The sequence below is a fragment of the Ranitomeya variabilis genome, chromosome 6 (assembly GCF_051348905.1).
Source record: "Ranitomeya variabilis isolate aRanVar5 chromosome 6, aRanVar5.hap1, whole genome shotgun sequence".
NCBI classification, from domain to species: Eukaryota; Metazoa; Chordata; class Amphibia; order Anura; family Dendrobatidae; genus Ranitomeya; species Ranitomeya variabilis.
Genome location: NC_135237.1, coordinates 242,731,498 through 242,752,668, shown reverse-complemented (window position 1 = coordinate 242,752,668; position 21,171 = coordinate 242,731,498). Strand labels below are relative to the sequence as shown.

At 44.4% G+C, this 21,171-nt stretch overlaps 1 protein-coding gene and 1 pseudogene across 1 annotated transcript in view; one reads left to right on the top strand and one right to left on the bottom strand.

Moving 5' to 3' along the window:
• The window catches only part of LOC143782269 (telethonin-like), a 141,452-nt gene that overhangs the window by 42,779 nt on the left and 77,502 nt on the right, over window positions 1-21,171 (top strand). The gene's annotated exons all lie outside the window — the stretch shown is intronic.
• The window catches only part of LOC143782099 (piwi-like protein 1 pseudogene), a 32,984-nt pseudogene continuing 26,470 nt past the window's right edge, over window positions 14,658-21,171 (bottom strand).

Sequence of the window (21,171 nt, the reverse complement as noted above, 5' to 3'; positions counted from 1 at the left end):
CAGGGTCTCAAATTAAATTTTGGGTCATATGGACTGAACAGAACAGCAAGGTTAAATGTACAAACAAAGGAGGGCACTAAAACTATGTAAACCACAAACAATACAAAAAGGCCGTAATAGGGCTAAAAATCTTGCCTCTCCCTGCAAACTACAGCACCAATATTAAAGATGATAACTAGTGATGAGCGAACGTGCTCGCCACTACTCGGTACTCACCCGAGTATCACTATGCTTGATGTACTCGACGAGCACCGAGCATTTCTGGGATTATTCGGCGGGAGTTCGGGTTTCCGCCCTGCAATTCTGGTGCTCTTTAGAGCGCCAATGACAAAGCAGGGATTGTCAGCCATGCACTGTAATTCCGCTGCCATCTTTCCATCTTTGTTATGGTATTACAGTGATTGGCTGGCTGCACAGCGTCATCAAGTCTATAAGAGACCTGGCACCGCCCTGCTCGCCGCATTCTGCTCCGGACTTACCGAGTGTAGGGACAACTGCTGATGAGATAGGGTCAGAATCGTCCTTTTAATAGTTAGTGTAGGTCTGCAACTGTTCAGTCCACAACTCCTGAGAAACCAACAGTCCTTTTTAGGGCTAATTCAGGGGTCCCGAGATTGCAGCGCTAGGTAGGCAGGGGAGTCTGTGCGCATATCCACATCAGTGCAAGGCCTGCCGGCACTGTATGTGAGTACATAGCTCTCATTGCATACCTCCAAAAGCTCCATTACTGTCTGCTGCTGCTTATGTAATATATACCTAGCTGCAGTTTTCTGTGGCTTTTTTTTTCTTCACCTTATAACTGCTCCTTTTATTTTAAAGCAATCCATAGCCCCCTTATTTCAAAATGTATTTGCTTGGTTACATTGCCTACTACAGCCAGGTTATTGTAATCGAGGAACGTGCAAATCTACCTTTTTTCTTTTGGCCCAGGCACCAGATGCTAGTGCGCAAAAACTTTTTTTTTGTGTGTCATAGCCAACTTGTTGACACAATTTAGTTGTGCCCAAAATAATCAAGGCCACATTTAGATCAGTCTGTTATCTGAGGCTGACGGCTGGTGTATCTGTGGTGGAAAAATCGTAGTTTCGCAGGCATATACGTATCATAGTTCTGTGTGCTAGCCTTGTTCTACTTTTTTTTTCAAAAATTCACCAAAAACAAAAAATATTTTATACAGGCTGTTATCTGTGGCTGCGGCCTGGTGTACCTGTGGTGGAAAAATCGTAGTTTCGAAGGCATGTAGCATAGTTCTGTCTACTATCCCTGTTGTACTCATTTTTAATTTTTTGGCAAATATCACATGCAAGAGAAAAAAAAAATTATACAGTCTGTTATCTGTGGCTGCGGCCTAGTGTATCTGTGGTGGAAAAATCGTACTTTCGCAGGCATACATATCATAGTTCTGTGTGCTAGCCTTGTTCTCCTTTTAAAAAAAAAAAATCACAAAAAAAATGTTATACTGTCTGTTATGTCAAGCTGAGGCTTGCTGTATCTGTGTTGGAAGAATCGTAGCTTTGCAGGCATAAGCTGCATAGTTCTGTCTGCTAGCCTTGTTCCACTCTTTTTTTTTTATCAAAAAATCATAAAAAATAAAATTATACAGTCTGTTATGTCAGGCTGAGGCCTTGTGTATCTGTGGTGGAAAAATCGTAGCTTCGCAGGCATAAGTTTTATAGTTCTGTCTTCTAGCCTTGTTGTACTCATTTTTAATTTTTTTGCAAATTTCACATACAACAGAAAAAAAATGTATACAGTTTGTTATCTGTGGCTATGGCCTGGTGTATCTGTGGTGGAAAAATCGTAGTTTCGCAGGCATATACGTATCATAGTTCTGTGTGCTAGCCTTGTTCTACTTTTTTTTTCAAAAATTCACCAAAAAACAAAAAATATTTTATACAGGCTGTTATCTGTGGTTGCGGCCTGGTGTGCCTGTGGTGGAAAAATCGTAGTTTCGAAGGCATATGTAGCATAGTTCTGTCTGCTATCCTTGTTGTACTCATTTTTATTTTTTTGGCAAATTTCACATACAAGAGGAAAAAAAATTATACAGTCTGTTATCTGTGGCAGCGGCCTGGTGTATCTGTGGTGTAAAAATTGTAGTTTCGCAGGCATACGTATCATAGTTCTGTGTGCTAGCCTTGTCCTCATTTTTTTTCTTTTTTCAAAAATTCACAAAAAACAAAATGTATACAGTCTGTTATGTCAGACTGAGGCCTGGTGCATCTGTGGTGGAAAAATTGTAGTCCCACAGGCATATGTAGCATAGTTCTGTGTGCTAGCCTTGTTCTACTCTTTTTTTTTTTTTTAATCTCACATACAACAGAAAAAATAATTATACAGGCTGTTTTCTGTGGCCTGTTGTATCTGTGGTGGAAAAATCATAGCTTTGAAGGCATACTGATCAGATATAATTTTGCTCCAAATAAATACATTTGTGTTGAGCTTTTGAAATAGTTAAGTAGTCCATTTAAAATGGGCAAGGCAAGAAGCAAGATACGGGGAAGTGGACGTGATGCTGATGTGCATGCAGAGGACGAGGCCGTGTCCAAGCTGAAAGTGGGCCACAACAAAGACCCACATCTTCTTGCTCAACCCTCCTGTCCCAGTTTCTAGGGGATCGCAGCACACCACTATTGAAGCCAGAGCAGTGTGAAACGGTTGTTGGCTGGAAAGCGGATAATGCTTCCAGTCACTTAGCCACCATCACCACCATGTCTTCCACATGGTCAATTCTGAGTAGCCGTGAGTGTTGACCGGATATTCTTCACCCTGGTCCTCCTTCCTCCCACCATGCCGAGTGCCCTGAGACAACTGATCCCACACTTGGACACTTCGAAGAGTTGTCAGTTTTCCCTTTCAAGATTCCGGAAGTGGGGCCAGATGAGATCGCATGTAGGGATGCCCAAAGCTTTAACCAGCCACGGTCACATGAAGGCGATGGTGGGAAAGTGTCACAAGAGGTGGACGATGATGAGACACAATTGCCAGAAATCTAAACAATAGAAGTTAAACCACACCCTTACATGTCCAAGTCTCTGAAGACAAAAAGGCGCACGTCAAAACCAGGGAGTCCATCCCAGAGCACATTCCATATCCAAATAGATCAAAAGATCTTTATGTTATTTTCCTCTATGTTATGTGCATAAGGATGATTGGAGGTAGCGGTTTGATGTAGATCAGGTGATAATATAGTAGATGCTCCAGTGGAGTGTTTTTTCTTTACTATCATTTGAGGCCCTGTCTTTTGATCTATTTGGATATACAATTGCCAGAAAGTCAGGAGGAGGAGCAGGGTGCGGATGTGGAAGACGAGTTGGTGGATGACATAGTGATTGACCCAACCTGGCAGGAGGACATGCAGAGCGAGGACAGCAGCACACATGGGGAAGGAGGCATATTACCCCAACAGGCAGGAAGAAGCAGTGTGTTGGCCACAGACAGAAGGCGTGCATCTGTTCCCCGTAACACTAACATGAGGGAAGTTGCCATTCCAACTGTTCAATCTTCCCGAGTCTGGCTATTTTTTAAAGACCCTGCCAATAACCCCAAACAGGCCATTTGCAGCACCTGCCATGCCCGCATCAGCAGGGGTAGCAAAACTACCAGCCTGATAACCACCAGCATGATCAGGCATATGGCAGCAAAGCACCCAACTTTGTGGGCCAAACCCCAAGCTCCAGGAACACTGTCTGCAGGTGACATCGCTGCTTCTTTCACTGTTTTGCGTAGAAGCCAATCCCCAGTCCACCGTGCATGTGAAGAAGCCTCTAGCCCTGCACCTGTTGTTGCCCACAGTCAAGCAGCACCATCATGAAAAAAGGTGAAAAAAGTGTCAGAGAACCTCCAAAAGCAGATGAATGGAAGCATGTGACCAAAAGAAGCAAGAAGACCATGGAGAAATCACCAACCACACAACTGAAGAACCGATATCAAATCTTTGTAGAGGATGAAGATGGCACACCTAAGGATGAAGCACTACCAGCAAGCAAAAAAGAAAAGGGTACACAGCAACAAGTGACAGCAAAAAGTACAGCCAAGAAGCAACGAAGAGTGGTGGTGGTGGGAGACTCACTACTGAGAGGCACAGAAGCAGCCATCTGCAGACCGGAAATAACCGCAAGAGAAGTATGCTGCCTTCCAGGTGCGATGATCAAGGATGTGACCGATAGGATACCAAAGCTCTTCAGCTCCAAGGACGTCCACCCATTTCTTCTGATACATGTTGGCACCAATGACACGGCAAGGAAGGACCTACCGACAATCTGCAAGGACTTTGAAGAGTTGGGGAAGAAAGTAAAGGAACTGGATGCACAGGTAGTTTTTTCTTCTATCCTTCCAGTAGACGGGCATGGCACCAGGAGATGGAACAGGATCCTTGATGCGAACAACTGGCTAAGACGATGGTGCAGACAACAAGGATTTGGATTCCTGGACCACGGTGTGAATTACTTGTACGATGGACTCCTCGCCAGAGACGGACTACACCTCAACAAACCTGGGAAACACACATTCGCCAGAAGACTCGCTACACTCATCAGGAGGGCGTTAAACTAGAAGAAGAGGGGACGGGAAGAAAAACATTAGACTCGAACAAAGAAGACCCAGGTAAACATACTCATAAGGGAGGTAAGAATATTTCTAAAACAATCCACAGCGAGGAGATTGGAACAAAACAAAATCCTCTAAACTGCATGCTCGCAAACGCCAGAAGCCTGACAAACAAGATGGAAGAACTAGAAGCAGAAATATCTACAGGTAACTTTGACATAGTGGGAATAACCGAGACATGGTTAGATGAAAGCTATGACTGGGCAGTTAACTTACAGGGTTACAGTCTGTTTAGAAAGGATCGTAAAAATCGGAGAGGAGGAGGGGGTTGTCTCTATGTAAAGTCTGGTCTAAAGTCCACTTTAAGGGAGGATATTAGCGAAGGGAATGAGGATGTCGAGTCCATATGGGTCGAAATTCATGGAGGGAAAAATGGTAACAAAATTCTCATTGGGGTCTGTTACAAACCCCCAAATATAACAGAAATCATGGAAAGTCTACTTCTAAAGCAGATAGATGAAGCTGCAACCCATAATGAGGTCTTGGTTATCTGGGACTTTAACTACCCGGATATTAACTGGGAAACAGAAACCTGTGAAACCCATAAAGGCAACAGGTTTCTGCTAATAACCAAGAAAAATTATCTTTCACAATTGGTGCAGAATCCAACCAGAGGAGCAGCACTTTTAGACCTAATACTATCTAATAGACCTGACAGAATAACAAATCTGCAGGTGGTCGGGCATCTAGGAAATAGCGACCACAATATTGTACAGTTTCACCTGTCTTGCACTAGGGGGACTAGTCAGGGAGTCACAAAAACACTGAACTTTAGGAAGGCAAAGTTTGACCAGCTTAGAGATGCCCTTAATCTGGTAGACTGGGACAATATCCTCAGAAATAAGAATACAAATAATAAATGGAAAATGTTTAAGAACATCCTAAATAGGCACTGTAAGCGGTTTATACCTTGTGGGAATAAAAGGACTAGAAATAGGAAAAACCCAATGTGGCTAAACAAAGAAGTAAGACAGGCAATTAACAGTAAAAATAAAGCATTTGCACTACTAAAGCAGGATGGCACCATTGAAGCTCTAAAAAACTATAGGGAGAAAAATACTTTATCTAAAAAACTAATTAAAGCTGCCAAAAAGGAAACAAGAGAAGCACATTGCTAAGGAGAGTAAAACTAATCCCAAACTGTTCTTCAACTATATCAATAGTAAAAGAATAAAAACTGAAAATGTAGGCCCCTTAAAAAATAGTGAGGAAAGAATGGTTGTAGATGACGAGGAAAAGGCTAACATATTAAACACCTTCTTCTCCACGGTATTCACGGTGGAAAATGAAATGCTAGGTGAAATCCCAAGAAACCATGAAAACCCTATATTAAGGGTCACCAATCTAACCCAAGAAGAGGTGCGAAACCGGCTAAATAAGATTAAAATAGATAAATCTCCGGGTCCGGATGGCATACACCCACGAGTACTAAGAGAACTAAGTAATGTAATAGATAAGCCATTATTTCTTATTTTTAGGGACTCTATAGCAACGGGGTCTGTTCCGCAGGACTGGCGCATAGCAAATGTGGTGCCAATATTCAAAAAGGGCTCTAAAAGTGAACCTGGAAATTATAGGCCAGTAAGTCTAACCTCTATTGTTGGTAAAATATTTGAAGGGTTTCTGAAGGATGTTATTCTGGATTATCTCAATGAGAATAACTGTTTAACTCCATATCAGCATGGGTTTATGAGAAATCGCTCCTGTCAAACCAATCTAATCAGTTTTTATGAAGAGGTAAGCTATAGGCTGGACCACGGTTAGTCATTGGACGTGGTATATCTCGATTTTTCCAAAGCGTTTGATACCGTGCCGCACAAGAGGTTGGTACACAAAATGAGAATGCTTGGTCTGGGGGAAAATGTGTGTAAATGGGTTAGTAACTGGCTTAGTGATAGAAAGCAGAGGGTGGTTGTAAATGGTATAGTCTCTAACTGGGTCGCTGTGACCAGTGGGGTACCGCACGGGTCGGTATTGGGACCTGCTCTCTTCAACATATTCATTAATGATCTGGTAGAAGGTTTACACAGTAAAATATTGATATTTGCAGATGATACAAAACTATGTAAAGCAGTTAATACAAGAGAAGATAGTATTCTGCTACAGATGGGTCTGGATAAGTTGGAAACTTGGGCTGAAAGGTGGCAGATGAGGTTTAACAATGATAAATGTAAGGTTATACACATGGGAAGAAGGAATCAATATCACCATTACACACTGAACGGGAAACTACTGGGTAAATCTGACAGGGAGAAGGACTTGGGGATCCTAGTTAATGATAAACTTACCTGGAGCAGCCAGTGCCAGGCAGCAGCTGCCAAGGCAAACAGGATCATGGGGTGCATTAAAAGAGGTCTGGATACACATGATGAGAGCATTATACTGCCTCTGTACAAATCCCTAGTTAGACCGCACATGGAGTACTGTGTCCAGTTTTGGGCACCGGTGCTCAGGAAGGATATAATGGAACTAGAGAGAGTACAAAGGAGGGCAACAAAATTAATAAGGGGGATGGGAGCACTACAATACCCAGATAGATTAGCGAAATTAGGATTATTTAGTCTAGAAAAAAGACGACTGAGGGGCGATCTAATAACCATGTATAAGTATATAAGGGGACAATACAAATATCTCGCTGAGGATCTATTTATACCAAGGAAGGTGACGGGCACAAGGGGGCATTCTTTGCGTCTGGAGGAGAGAAGGTTTTTCCACCAACATAGAAGAGGATTCTTTACTGTTAGGGCAGTGAGAATCTGGAATTGCTTGCCTGAGGAGGTGGTGATGGCGAACTCAGTCGAGGGGTTCAAGAGAGGCCTGGATGTCTTCCTGGAGCAGAACAATATTGTATCATACAATTATTAGGTTCTGTAGAAGGACGTAGATCTGGGGATTTATTATGATGGAATATAGGCTGAACTGGATGGACAAATGTCTTTTTTCGGCCTTACTAACTATGTTACTATCATCAAGTCCTTCCACGTCCTAGACCCAGCACAACCTTCAGATGTCTATACCCCAGTCATTGGAACGCAAGTGGAAATACCCAGCCAAGCCACAGTACTAAATTCTAACATTTCTGTTCTGCTTGCGCTCAAAATGTTGCATTTTAGGCCCGTTGAGATGGAAGCTTTCCGCAACCTGATGGCGGCGGCCGTCCCAAGGTACTCGGTCCCCAGTCGCCACTATTTCTCCCGGTGTGCCGTACCGGCATAACACCAGCATGTGTCCCACAACATTACCCATGCCCTTAACAATGCTTTTACTGTGAAAGTCCACCTAACCACAGACACGTGGACAAGTGCTTGTGGGCAGGGACGGTACATCTCACTGACGGCGCACTGGGTTAACATAGTTGAAGCCGGGACCCAGTCAGATCTTCTGATGGGATGCATCCTCCCCACACCGAGGATAGTGGGCCCTAGATCAATCAGGGTTGCCCCCACAGTCTACAGCTACTGCACCTCCTCCTCCTCTTCAACCTCCATCTCTGAAATCAACACATCAGTCAGAAGCTGGAAGCAGTGCAGCACTGCCTCAGTCAAGCGGCAACAGGCTGTGCTGAAGCTAATCTGCATAGGTGACAAACCGCACAAGGCAGAAAAGTTCTGGACAGTGGTGAAAGAGCAGTCAGGTATTTGGATGACACTGCTGAGCCTACAGCCAGGCATGGTCGTGTGTGACAATGGCCGGAACCTGGTGGGGGCTCTGAGGCAAGGTGAGCTCAGACACGTACCTTGCCTTGCCCATGTGCTTAACCTCATGGTTCAACGTTTTCTGAAAAGCTACCCGGAGCTGCCGGATCTGCTAATGAAAATACGCCATCTGTCTGCCCATTTTAGAAAGTCCAAGTAGTACAAAAGGAAAAAACACACCGTACTTGTGCTAGAAGAAATGCATAAATTATACACCCATGTGGTATGATGTAGTTACCTGATATGTGGAAGTCAACACTAAAAATTTGGAGTTAATTGCATGCGAGGAAGAGTGTCAATCTGAACAGGGGTCTAGAGGAAAAAAGGAGGGGTATAGTTAGTAGGGCTTAAAAGTCAAAATAAATTCATAAAAGTGCTTCTTGAGGGTGTGCTCTATAAATGTAGAGAGTAGTGGGAGCTACAATATAAAGATGAGTACTAAAGGAAAGAGAACATGCCCCCTGACTAAAATAAAAAAATATATACAGTACAGACCAAAAGTTTGGACACACCTTCTCATTTAAAGATTTTTCTGTATTTTTCTGTATTTCCATGACTATGAAAATTGTACATTAACACTGAAGGCGTCAAAACTATGAATTAACACATATGGAATTATATACTTAACAAAAAAGTGTGAAACAACTGAAAAAATGTCTTATATTCTAGATTCTTCAAAGTAGCCACCTTTTGCTTTGATGACTGCTTTGCACACTCTTGGCATTCTCTTGATGAGCCCTGTCAGGTTTAATAAGTGGGATTTCTTGCCTTATAAATGGGGTTGGGACCATCAGTTGTGTTATGCAGAAGTCTGGTAGATATACAGCTGATAGTCCTACTGAATAGACTGTTAGAATTTGTATTATGGCAAGAAAAAAGCAGCTAAGTAAAGAAAAACGAGTGGCCATCATTACTTTAAGAAATGAAGGTCAGTCAGTCCGAAAAATTGGGAAAACTTTGAAAGTGTCCTCAAGTGCAGTGGCAAAAACCATCAAGCGCCACAAAGAAACTGGCTCACATGAGGACCGCCCCAGGAAAGGAAGACCAAGAGTCACCTCTGCTTCCGAGGATAAGATTATCCGAGTCACCAGCCTCAGAAATTGAAGGTTAACAGCAGCTCAGATTAGAGACCAGGTCAATGCCACACAGAGTTCTAGCAGCAGACACATCTCTGCAACAACTGTTAAGAGGAGACTTTGTGCAGCAGGCCTTCATGGTAAAATAGCTGCTAGAAAACCACTGCTAAGGACAGGCAACAAGCAGAAGAGACTTGTTTGGGCTAAAGAACACAAAGAATGGACATTAGACCATTAGAGTGGAAATCTGTGCTTTGGTCTGATGAGTCCAAATTTGAGATCTTTGGTTCCAACCACCGTGTCTTTGTGTGATGCAGAAAAGGTGAACGGATGGACTCTACATGCCTGGTTCCCACCTTGAAGCATGGAGGAGGAGGTGTGATGGTGTGGGGGTGCTTTGCTGGTGACACTGTTAGGGATTTATTCAAAATTGAAGGCATACTGAACCAGCTTTGCTACCACAGCATCTTGCAGCAGCATGATATTCCATCCGGTTTGCGTTTAGTTGGACAATCATTTATTTTTCAACAGAACAATGACCCCAAACAAACCTCCAGGCTGTGTAAGGGCTATTTGACCAAGAAGGAGAGTGATGGATTGCTATGCCAGATGACCTGACCTCCACAGTCAACAGACCTAAAGCCAATCGAGATGGTTTGGGGTGAGCTGGACCGCAGAGTGAAGGCAAAAGGGCCAACAAGTGCTAAGCATCTCTGGGAACTCCTTTAAGATTGTTGGAAGAACATTTCCAGTGACTACCTTTTGAAGCTCATCAAAAGAATGTCAAGAGTGTGTAAAGCAGTCATCAAAGCAAAAGGTGGCTACGTTGAAGAACCTAGAATATAAGACATAATTTCAGTTGTTTCACACTTTTTTGTTAAGTATAAAATTCCACATGTGTTAACTCATAGTTTTGATGCCCTCAGTGTGAATTAACAATTTTCATAGTCATGAAAATATAGAAAAATCTTTATATTAAGAGGTGTGTCCAAACTTTTGGTCTGTACTGTATATATATATATATATATATATATATATATATATATATATATACACATATATATATATGTGTATCCACATACAGTGGAACACCCTTGTAACTGGATGTGCAAACTAGACTAAAACAGTGCAGTACCTATTCCAAGGTGCTGATGTAGCTAAATCCAAAAAGTGCTGAAAGAAACTTTGCTGCTGATAAAACGGAGCTTTATTATACTTATCTTCACTTCCTCAGTTGGAGTCTGGTATATGTGTCCTAAGCGCGCTGTCCTGGCCGGTGATAGCCGCTTGTGTAATAGGAAGTAGGAAGATCAGTGCGCGGTGCTTAGATTTGCTGTAGCTGGCAGGACCTGCGATACGTTGGGGTCACGTGACTCGCAAGTCACGTGGTGCCCCTGTTAGTAGTACGGAACACTGTGGGAGCCACAAAACCAACTAGTACTTTCCCTATATGGTTTAGGGCTCTACTTGCTGCTTAATCTATGCATCTACAATAGCGCCGCTACACACTTAACAGACTGCCGTCCATTTTAGAAAGTCAGCTACAGCTTCAGTCGTCCTTGCCATGCTTCAGCAGCATTTGCAGTTTACGGCTCATGACTGGTGTGTGATGTCCCCACGCGTTGGAACTCTACACTGCATATGTTGGAAAGGATTTGTGAGCAGAAGAGGGCAGTTGTTGACTACCAACATCAACAAGGCCGTCGATATTCAGTTCAGACTCCACACATAAGACCTCGGGAGTGGACATGGATGTCAGACATATGTACCATCCTACAAAACTTTGAGGACTGCACCAAGATGGTGAGCAGCGATGACGCCATAATTAGCGTCACCACCCCGCTTCTCAGTATTCTGAAAACCACTCTGCTCACAATTAAAGAGGATGCATTGCAGGCAGAGCACAAGGACGTGGAACAAGGAACCATACAGGGGGATTACACTCAGCCCAGCCTCATGTCTTCCCACCGTGGATTGGTAGGCAATGAAGAGGAGGGTGAACAGGAGCTACTTTCATACGCTATAGACGGTACTGCAAGCACAGCTGTCATACTGTCTGTTTAGCAGAGATAGCATGAAGATAGGGAGGAGGAGGATGATGAGGAGGACAGCATGGTCAGTCGTCCTGTTGGTGAGGACACGGAAGTCTTGCCTGTTAGCAGTCTGGCACGCATGACTGACTTTATGTTGCGCTTTGTTTCACGTGACCCTCGCATTATAAAATTTTTTGGTGACAATCATTACTGGTTGGTGACACTTCCAGACCCACGGTACAACGAGAACTTTTAATCTCTTCTGCCAGAGGCAGAGAGGTGTACTAAAATGTTGCAGTACCAGAGAGCCCTTGTAGCAGAATTACTTAGAAAATTCCCATGTGAGAACACTGGCAGCAGACTACAGAGTTTGTTGTACAACCAAGAATCCAAGCGAGAGAGACAGAAGTACAATCCAGCTCAGGCAGGGGAACAATGGTAAAGTTCGGGGACAGTTTTCTCAGACCCTCCCATCGTGTCAGCACAGAGGCAAGGGGTGCTGTCACACGAAGTGCAATGTTTGGGAAGATGCTGAGGGAGTACCTTGCAGATCGTACAAACGTCCTCCGTGATTCCTCTGTGCCTTTTAATTATTGGGTAGCCAAGCTGGACAAGTGGCATGAAAAGGCTCTCTACGCATTGGAGGTCGTGGCCTGCCCTGCTGCTAGCGTTCTGTAAGAGCGGGTTTTTAGTGCCGCTGGTGGAATTATAACAGATAAGGCCAGGTTCACACTGCATTAACAGCAGCCCATTCAACACATGCGTTAACGGGCTGCTGTTAACGCAAGTGCTGACTTGTCATACCACTAGCACAGATAGAGCTACCAGATGCTCTATCTGCCCTAGCAGTGACGGACCCAGAAATGCTGCAGCCCACGTCCCAGGGTCCGTCACTCAATGACGGCACATCGCTAGCGATGCGTCCGACAGTGAACTAAATGGCGGCGTTAACAGACTACATTACACCGCGTTATGCCACGGTGTAAGCTAGTCCGTCTAATGGACGACTAAAACGTAATGTGAACCTGGCCTAAGCGCATCCACCTGCCAACTGAAAATGCTGACAGGCTGACTCTTATAAAAATTAACAAAGGCTGGATTGGGCAAGATTTCTGTACCCCACCAAGTGAAAACAGCAAAACATAACCTCTAATACATTGCCTTTTTTATGGAGGTGTATTGTCATGCACCTGTCCCCAACCACACATGGCTATCCGCTTCCTGATTTTGTCTGTTTGGTGTTATCCTTCTCCATACCCTCATCCTCATCATCCACAACCAGTACAACACCAGGGTGAACGTATTCCATGATGCAAAAGTCACTCAATTTTTGTGCAATGGTGTTTTTCTGATGCCCGTTACTAATTAGAAAGCAAAATAAACTCCCCCAGGGGGAACTGTCATCAAAATGAGATGTACGAATATTTTTCCCATTTATTCTTATATATATTCCAGTTTTAATATCTCTGCACCGTCCTTTTATGACAGAGTGTATACCTCTACAACATGAAAATATTGAAATACTATTATATATTATTTTTTTATATCCCTGTCTCTGAGCTGTTGCTAGGGACAAACATATCTCATTGGACACAATCTGGCATCATATATATGACCCTGTGCTCGCCCCTCCCTTTTGTTATTTACTTTCATTGCTGGATTCACATCCTTTTTTTGGGGGGGATTTCAGTATGATTTATCTTTATGTCTCCTCATTTTCCACCACTAGATCACCAGGCTTAACGTCTTCTGTGCCGCTACAGGCAGTCCAATTTTTGGCAAGGGTGTCTATGATGCCCATAGTATATTTTTTAAAAATGTATCCCCCTTGGGGAAATGTTTGTCAGCCTATGGGCATTACAAGTGTAGGAGACACACTCCTTTACCATTTTGCTGCCCCAAAAAACTTTAGCTGGCCCCCAAAAAATTAGCTACATTTGTTATATTTATCACTGTGTTGTGCGCCACACGCTTCGCATATAATTGCACTAAATATCTTAAAATTTTAGTACTCTAGTTTTATTTTTTGGGGTCATAGCCAACTTTTTCACAAAATCTTAGTGTGCCAAAAGAAAGGGCACATTTTGATCAGTCTGTTATCTCTGGCTGACGCCTAGTGTATCAGTGGTGTCAAAATCCGTGCTTTGCAGGCATACGTTACATTCTTTTGCCTGCTACTTTTGGTCTGCTCAGTATTTATTGTTTTCAAAAAAATGTTAAAAAATTATACAGTCTGTTATCTCCATTACACACCTGGTGTATCTCTGATGTAAAAATCTTCTGTTTGCAGGCATACATTGCATTGTTCTGTCTGCTAGCCTTGGTGTACTCAGTATTTATTGTTTTACAAAAAAAAAATTTATGAAAATGTATACAGTCTGTTATGTCACGCTGAGGCCTGGTGTATCTGTTCTGTCCTCACTAAATGAGACAGGCCCACGTAGCTATACAGTCAGCTAAACCGCTATACCGGAGTCCAATAAGGAGACTGTGGTTGAGTCTGTGCTTTATTAAACGTAGTGGTATATTGATGCGGTGAAACTGTGAACAATGATATACATAGAATCAGTGCATGGTATAGAACAAATACATACTACACATGATAAACGTTATGCATGACATTTAGAAGGCTAGTAACTGAACTAGGAGTACAGCTGGCTAGGCTAGGCTAATATAGAGCAGGAATATCTACAGAATGCATAAAGACATACCGGCAATGCAATCGCAAGGAGGATGAAGTGCAAGCGTCTTTCCTTGAAAGTAAACTGAAGAAAGTGAAAGGAAAATGGAGGGAAATGGAGGCTGAGCTACCATAATGCATTGCAAAGGGGGAGGAGGATCAGACATGGAAAATACAAAAACAGAAAATAGAACTGTAAACATGACTCTGACCACTAGAGGGAGCCAAAACACTACAAATAAAGGTATGAATATATCAATACTGTATACTGAGAAAACTGCAATTATGCAAACAAATAATCGGGGGTAACAAATTAGATGGCGGAGACAGAACAGTATCTGTGGTGGAAAAATCGTTGCTTTGCAGGCATAAGTTGCATAGTTTTGTCTGCTAGACTTGTTCAACTCATTTTTATTTTTTTTCAAAAAATCAGAAGAAAGCAAAAAAAATATGTATACAGTCTGTTATGTCATGCTGAGGCCTGAAAAATCTGTGGTGGAAAAATCGTAGCTTCGCAAGCATAAGTTGCATAGTTCTGTCTGCTAGCCTTGTACTACTCTTTATTTCAAAAATTCATCAAAACCCCCCCAAAAAAGTCCTCGACTTTAACCAACACCGCCTGGTTCATCTTGATGCTCATTTGCTGTGTGATCTTGAACAGGTTCTGCAGAAGAGCGTTTGCCGTGTCCTAATTTCTCTGGGTGTAAAAGAGCAGCCAATTATTCATATCTTGGGGGCTGATCAGAACGGGACCCCTCTGCTCTCGCGACCAATCAGCAAACTGTGGATTATAATCAGCAGATTTGTCTTTTTGCATGATTTATTTCAGAGGTGCGATTCTCCCTTTGAACTTTAGCAGTTCGGTATCGATATTCAGCCCCCAGTCACGTAGCTCTTTCTGAAAGCTCTCATCCTTGTGTATGTAGTTCATGAACTTCCCAACTTGCCGCTCCTTCTGTTCTGGTGGTAAGCTGGTGTGAACGGCCAGGTCTTTCATAATATTGAAGTCGTTTCTCATTCTGTCGGTCAGACCTGTTAGGTTATAGAACTCTAGCACCAGTACGATGGCTCCGTCTGTGACTCCTGCATTGGGCCTCTGGGGGATGTTCACAGTTAGCGGCTGTATCATGTCTTTCGCTTGTTTATTGTATTGGTTCTTATAGTAGTCCACAAAACTGATCTCGCTTCCGTCTGCGTTCTTGAAGGTAGACGCTGTAGTCATGTTCCAGGCGATCTCGTCTATACGGTAGGTTTTAGTGTTGGACTTGGTGGGAACGATCTGTCCGATCAGCTACTTGCAGCAGGCATCCTGGAACCTCTGAGGGCCACAGAAGGAGTAGAGGCTGCTCATGATGTCGTACACAGTCTCGTTCCTGAGGACTTTATGGCTGACATCAATGCTCAACATGATGCTGGACTCGTACTGGAGGATGGAGGTGGAAAACCCTGGGCAGATGGCGAGTTGGTGGGCTCTGACTTCGTTGGCGTTGCTTGGGTTGTAATAGTTGTGTCCTATCTGCTTCATATCCATTATCTTCAGGAGTCTTCAGAAAATTGTGATGGAAATATATATATTTCATATAGATCTCACTTGCATATATACTCATATATACTCACAGCTAATATATACACTATAATCAATTGCTTAAAATGGCTGACATAAACTGATATAAGCCAGACAGACTGGGGCTTTCCAGGCAAAAGTGGAGCAACACCAGTGATGAATAGGGTTGAGCGAAACGGGTCGATCATTTTCAAAAGTCGCCGACTTTTGGCTAAGTCGGCGTCTCATGAAACCCGATCCGACCCCTGTGCTTGTCGGCCATGCGGTACGCGACTTTCGCGCCAAAGTCGCGTTTCAATGACGCGAAAAGCGCCATTTCTCAGCCAATGAAGGTGAACGCAGAGTGTGGGCAGCGTGATGACATAGATCCTGGTCCCCACCATCTTAGAGAAGGGCATTTCAGTGATTGGCTTGCTGTCTGCGGCGTCACAGGGGCTATAAAGGGGCGTTCCCGCCGACCGCCATCTTACTGCTGCTGATCTGAGCTTAGGGACAGGTTGCTGCCGCTTCGTCAGAAGCAGGGAGAGCGTTAGGCAGGGTCCACTAACCACCAAACCGCTTGTGCTGCAGCGATTTCCACTGTCCAACACCACCTTCGGTGTGCAGGGACTGTGGAAGCTATTTTTTTTTTTTTTTCCCCTCAGCGCTGTAGCTCATTGGGCTGCCCTAGAAGGCTCCGTGATAGCTGTATTGCTGTGTGTACGCCACTGTGGAAACCAACTGCTTTTTTCAAAGCACATATCCTCTTGTTCCTTCCTTTCTGCACAGCTATCTTTTTTGTTTGTCCACACTTTTTATTTAATTTGTGCATCAGTCCACTCCTATTGCTGCCTGCCATACCTGGCTTACATTACTGCAGGGAGATAGTAATTGTAGGACAGTTTTTTGTTTTTTTTGTTTTTTTTTGTGGGAGATTAAGATTGGCATTTCTGCTACAGTGCCATCCCTGTGTGTGCCATCTCTCACTGAGTGGGCCATAGAAAGCCTATTTATTTTTTCCGTGATTTGTGTTCTAAAATCTACCTCAACACAAAAACACTACATCAATCAGTGGGAGAAAAATATTGGCCTCAGTCAGGGCTTGTGTGCCACTGCTGTGTGTGCTATCTCTCATTCAGTGGGCTATAGCAAGCCTATTTTTTTTTTTTTTTTTTTAATATTATTTGGTTTCTAAAGTCTCCCTGAAAAAAAAAAAAAAAAACATACAAAAAACAGTGGGAGAGTAATATTGCCCTTTCAGCTTGTGTGCCAGTCTTGACTCCTGGGTGTGCCACCTCTCTCATTCAGTGGGCCATAGAAAGCTTTTTTTTTTTTTTTCCTTGATTTGTGTTCTAAAATCTACCTCAACACAAAAACACTACATCAATCAGTGGGAGAAAAATATTGGCCTCAGTCAGGGCTTGTGTGCCACTGCTGTGTGTGCTATCTCTCATTCAGTGGGCTATAGAAAGCCTATTTATTTATTTATTTTTTTTCTTATTATTTGGTTTCTAAAGTCTCCCTGAAAAAAAAAAATACATAAATTAGGTGGGAGATTAATATTGACATTAGTGTTTGAGTGACAGTCCTGCGTGTGTGTCATCTCTGTGATTTTGTGCCACAGAAAACAGAGTGTGTAACATTGTGCCTGATTTTCCTTGTGGTCTCACCAACCTGTTAAGGGATATTGAAATCATACTGAAGTTATAGCTCACCGTGTAAGTTGTTTGACAGCAACAAATAAAGTTACTTTGGTTAAGATTTTAAAACAATGAGGAAGTCTGGTGCAAGAGGTCGTCGTGGGCGTTCATTGTCAGCTGGTAATGATGGTAGTGGTAGTGGAGCATCAGGTGGTCGTGGGGATAAAAATATTCCACCTAAGTCTGGAGCTGTGGAGCCAGTTTCGTCGTCAGGCTACACAAGGCCTCGAACGCTCTCTTTTCTGGGAGTAGGAAAACCGCTTTTAAAGGCGGAGCAGCAACAGCAAGTTTTGGCTTACATTGCAGACTCAGCCTCTAGCTCTTTTGCCTCCTCTTCCGAAACTGGTAAATGTAAAAGCAGCGCGTCGCTTGTGGATGTTCACGGTCAGGGACAAGTCGCTTCCTTGTCCTCCTCAGCAAAAACTACAACAAGAGAGAAGGATGCAGCAGGCGACACAACGGGTCACTCCATGGAGCTCTTTACACATACCGTCCCTGGCTTAGAAAGTGAAACATTTAACAGGCCATGCCCATTACAAGTATATTCTGACATGGAGTGCACTGATGCACAGCCACAGCCAGAGTACTATGCTGCTCCTTTGACTCAGACCACCACATTGCCCTCTCAGGGTACAGATCCACAATCAGACCCTGATGAGACTATGTTGCCCCGCCACGAACGCTATACCACCGACCGACACAGTGACACAGACGAAGTTGCACACAAGCTCGAAGAGGAGGTAATAGATGACCCAGTTATTGACCCCGATTGGCAGCCATTGGGGGAACAGGGTGCAGGCGGCAGTAGTTCAGAAGCGGAGGTGGAGGAGGGGCCGCAGCAGGCATCAACATCGCAACAGGTTCCATCTGCCGGGCCCGTATCTGGCCCAAAACGCGTGTCAAAGCCAAAACCTGTTGGAGCACAGCGTTGCCATCCGGTTAAAGCTCAGTCTGCAATCCCTGAAAAGGGATCCGAGTCTAGGAAGAGTGCAGTCTGGCATTTTTTTAAACAACATCCAACTGATCAGCGCAAAGTCATCTGTCAAAAATGTTCAACTAGCTTAAGCAGAGGTCAGAATCTGAAAAGTCTAAATACTAGTTGCATGCATAGACACTTAACCACCATGCATTTTCAAGCCTGGACTAACTACCAAACGTCCCTCAAGGTTGTAGCACCCTCGGCCAATGAAGCTAGTCAGCAACGCAACATCCCTTCCGTCACTGTAAGGCCACCATTTTCCGCACCACCGGCAGTATCTGTGCAGGTTTCTTTGCCAGCCAAAAGCAGTCAGGGTCAGGGAATCACCAGTTTTGTAGGAGGAAATATTGCATCTAGGGCACCAGCGGAAACAATACCGTCTCCAACTGTCTCTCAGTCTGCCATGTACACCGGCACACCCGAAAGTTCCACGATCTCCAGCTCTCCAGTCCAGCTCACCCTACATGAGACTCTGGTTAGAAAAAGGAAGTACTTATCCTCGCATCCGCGTACACAGGGTTTTAACGCCCACATAGCTAGACTAATCTCGTTAGAGATGATGCCCTACCGGTTAGTTGAAAGCGAAGCTTTCAAAGCCCTGATGGACTACGCTGAACCACGATACGAGCTACCCAGTCGACACTTTTTTTCCAGAAAAGCCATCCCAGCCCTGCACCAGCATGTTAAACAGCGCATCGTCCATGCACTCAGGCAATCTGTGAGTACAAAGGTGCACCTGACTACAGATGCATGGACCAGTAGGCATGGCCAGGGACGTTATGTGTCCATCACGGCACACTGGGTGAATGTGGTGGATGCAGGGTCCACAGGCGACATCAATTTAGGGACAGTTGTGCCTAGCCCACGGTCTAGGAAACAGTTGGCTGTAGGCGTTCGCACCCCCTCCTCCTCCTCGTCCTCCTGCAGAAGCTACAGCTCTTCCACAGAACGCAGTCTGCCAACCACTCCATCGGCAGATGACACTGTTGCACACCAGTTGTCCCATTATGGGCCAGCTACTGCCAAGCGTCAGCAGGCTGTATTGGCTATGAAGTGCTTGGGCGACAACAGACACACCGCGGAAGTTCTGTCCGAGTTCTTGCAACAAGAAACACAGTCGTGGCTGGGCACAGTAGATCTTGAGGCAGGCAAGGTAGTGAGTGATAACGGAAGGAATTTCATGGCTGCCATCTCCCTTTCCCAACTGAAACACATTCCTTGCCTGGCTCACACCTTAAACCTGGTGGTGCAGTGCTTATTGAAAACTTATCCTGGGTTCTCCGACCTGCTCCTCAAAGTGCGTGCACTTTGCTCACATATCCGACGTTCGCCTGTACACGCCAGCCGTATGCAGACCTATCAGCGGTCTTTGAACCTTCCCCAGCATCGCCTAATCATAGACGTTGCAACAAGGTGGAACTCAACACTGCACATGCTTCAGAGACTGTGCGAACAGAGGCGTGCTGTTATTTATTTGTGGGAGGATACACGGGCAGGCAGTAGGATGGCAGACATGGAGTTGTCAGGTGTGCAGTGGTCTAAGATACAAGACATGTGTCAAGTCCTTCAGTGTTTTGAGGAATGCACACGGCTGGTTAGTGCAGACAACGCCGTAATAAGCATGAGCATCCCCCTAATGCGTCTGCTGATGCAAAGTTTGACGCACATAAAGGAGCAGGCGTCTGCACCAGAGGAAGAGGAAAGCCTTGATGACAGTCAGCCATTGTCTGGTCAGGGCAGTGTACAGGACGAGGTAGCGGGCGAAGAGGAGGTGGAGGACGAGGAGGATGATGGGGATGAGTATATTTTTAATGCCGAACCTTTCCCGGGGGCACAGGAAATTGGTTGCGTGTCACGGCCGGGTTCTGGTTTTTTGAGGGACACAAGTGACGTAGATTTGCCTGCAACTGCCCCTCAACCAATCACAACCGGAGATTTGACAACTGGAACTTTGGCCCACATGGCGGATTATGCCTTACGTATCCTAAAAAGGGACACACGCATTACGAAAATGATGAACGATGACGATTACTGGTTGGCCTGCCTCCTTGATCCACGCTATAAAGGCAAATTGCAAAATATTATGCCACATGAGAACTTGGAACTAATATTAGCAACCAAACAATCAACTCTTGTTGACCGTTTGCTTCAGGCATTCCCAGCACACAGCGCATGTGATCGTTCTCACACGAGCTCCAGGGGGCAGCAGACTAGGAGTGTTAGGGGTGCACACATCAGAAGTGGCGTTGGACAGAGGGGTTTTCTGACCAGGTTGTGGAGTGATTTTGCTATGACCGCAGACAGGACAGGTACTGCTGCATCAATTGAAAGTGACAGGAGACAACATTTGTCCAGTATGGTTACTAACTATTTTTCATCCCTTATCGATGTTCTCCCTCAACCGTCATTCCCATTTGATTACTGGGCCTCCAAATTAGACACCTGGCCAGAATTGGCAGAATATGCATTGCAGGAGCTTGCTTGCCCGGCAGCAAGTGTCCTATCAGAAAGAGTATTCAGTGCTGCAGGTTCAATATTAACCGAAAAAAGGACTCGTCTGGCTACCCAAAATGTTGACGATCTAACATTCATTAAAATGAACCACAACTGGATTTCGAAATCTTTTGCCCCACCTTGCCCGGCCGACACCTAGCTTTCCTATGAAAAGCTCTTGCCTGTGAATTACTTTTCTAATGTCTAATTTGCTGCAGCTGATTGTCCAGCATACGACATGTTTACACCTCCCTAAATGGCAAAACTCCCCACACGGGGCCGTGGTATCGCGACTTGGCGCAAGCACCCGTGAGACTGCTGTTTGTCTGAAGAGGTGGGTGTGCTCGCTTTTGGTTGACGGCAT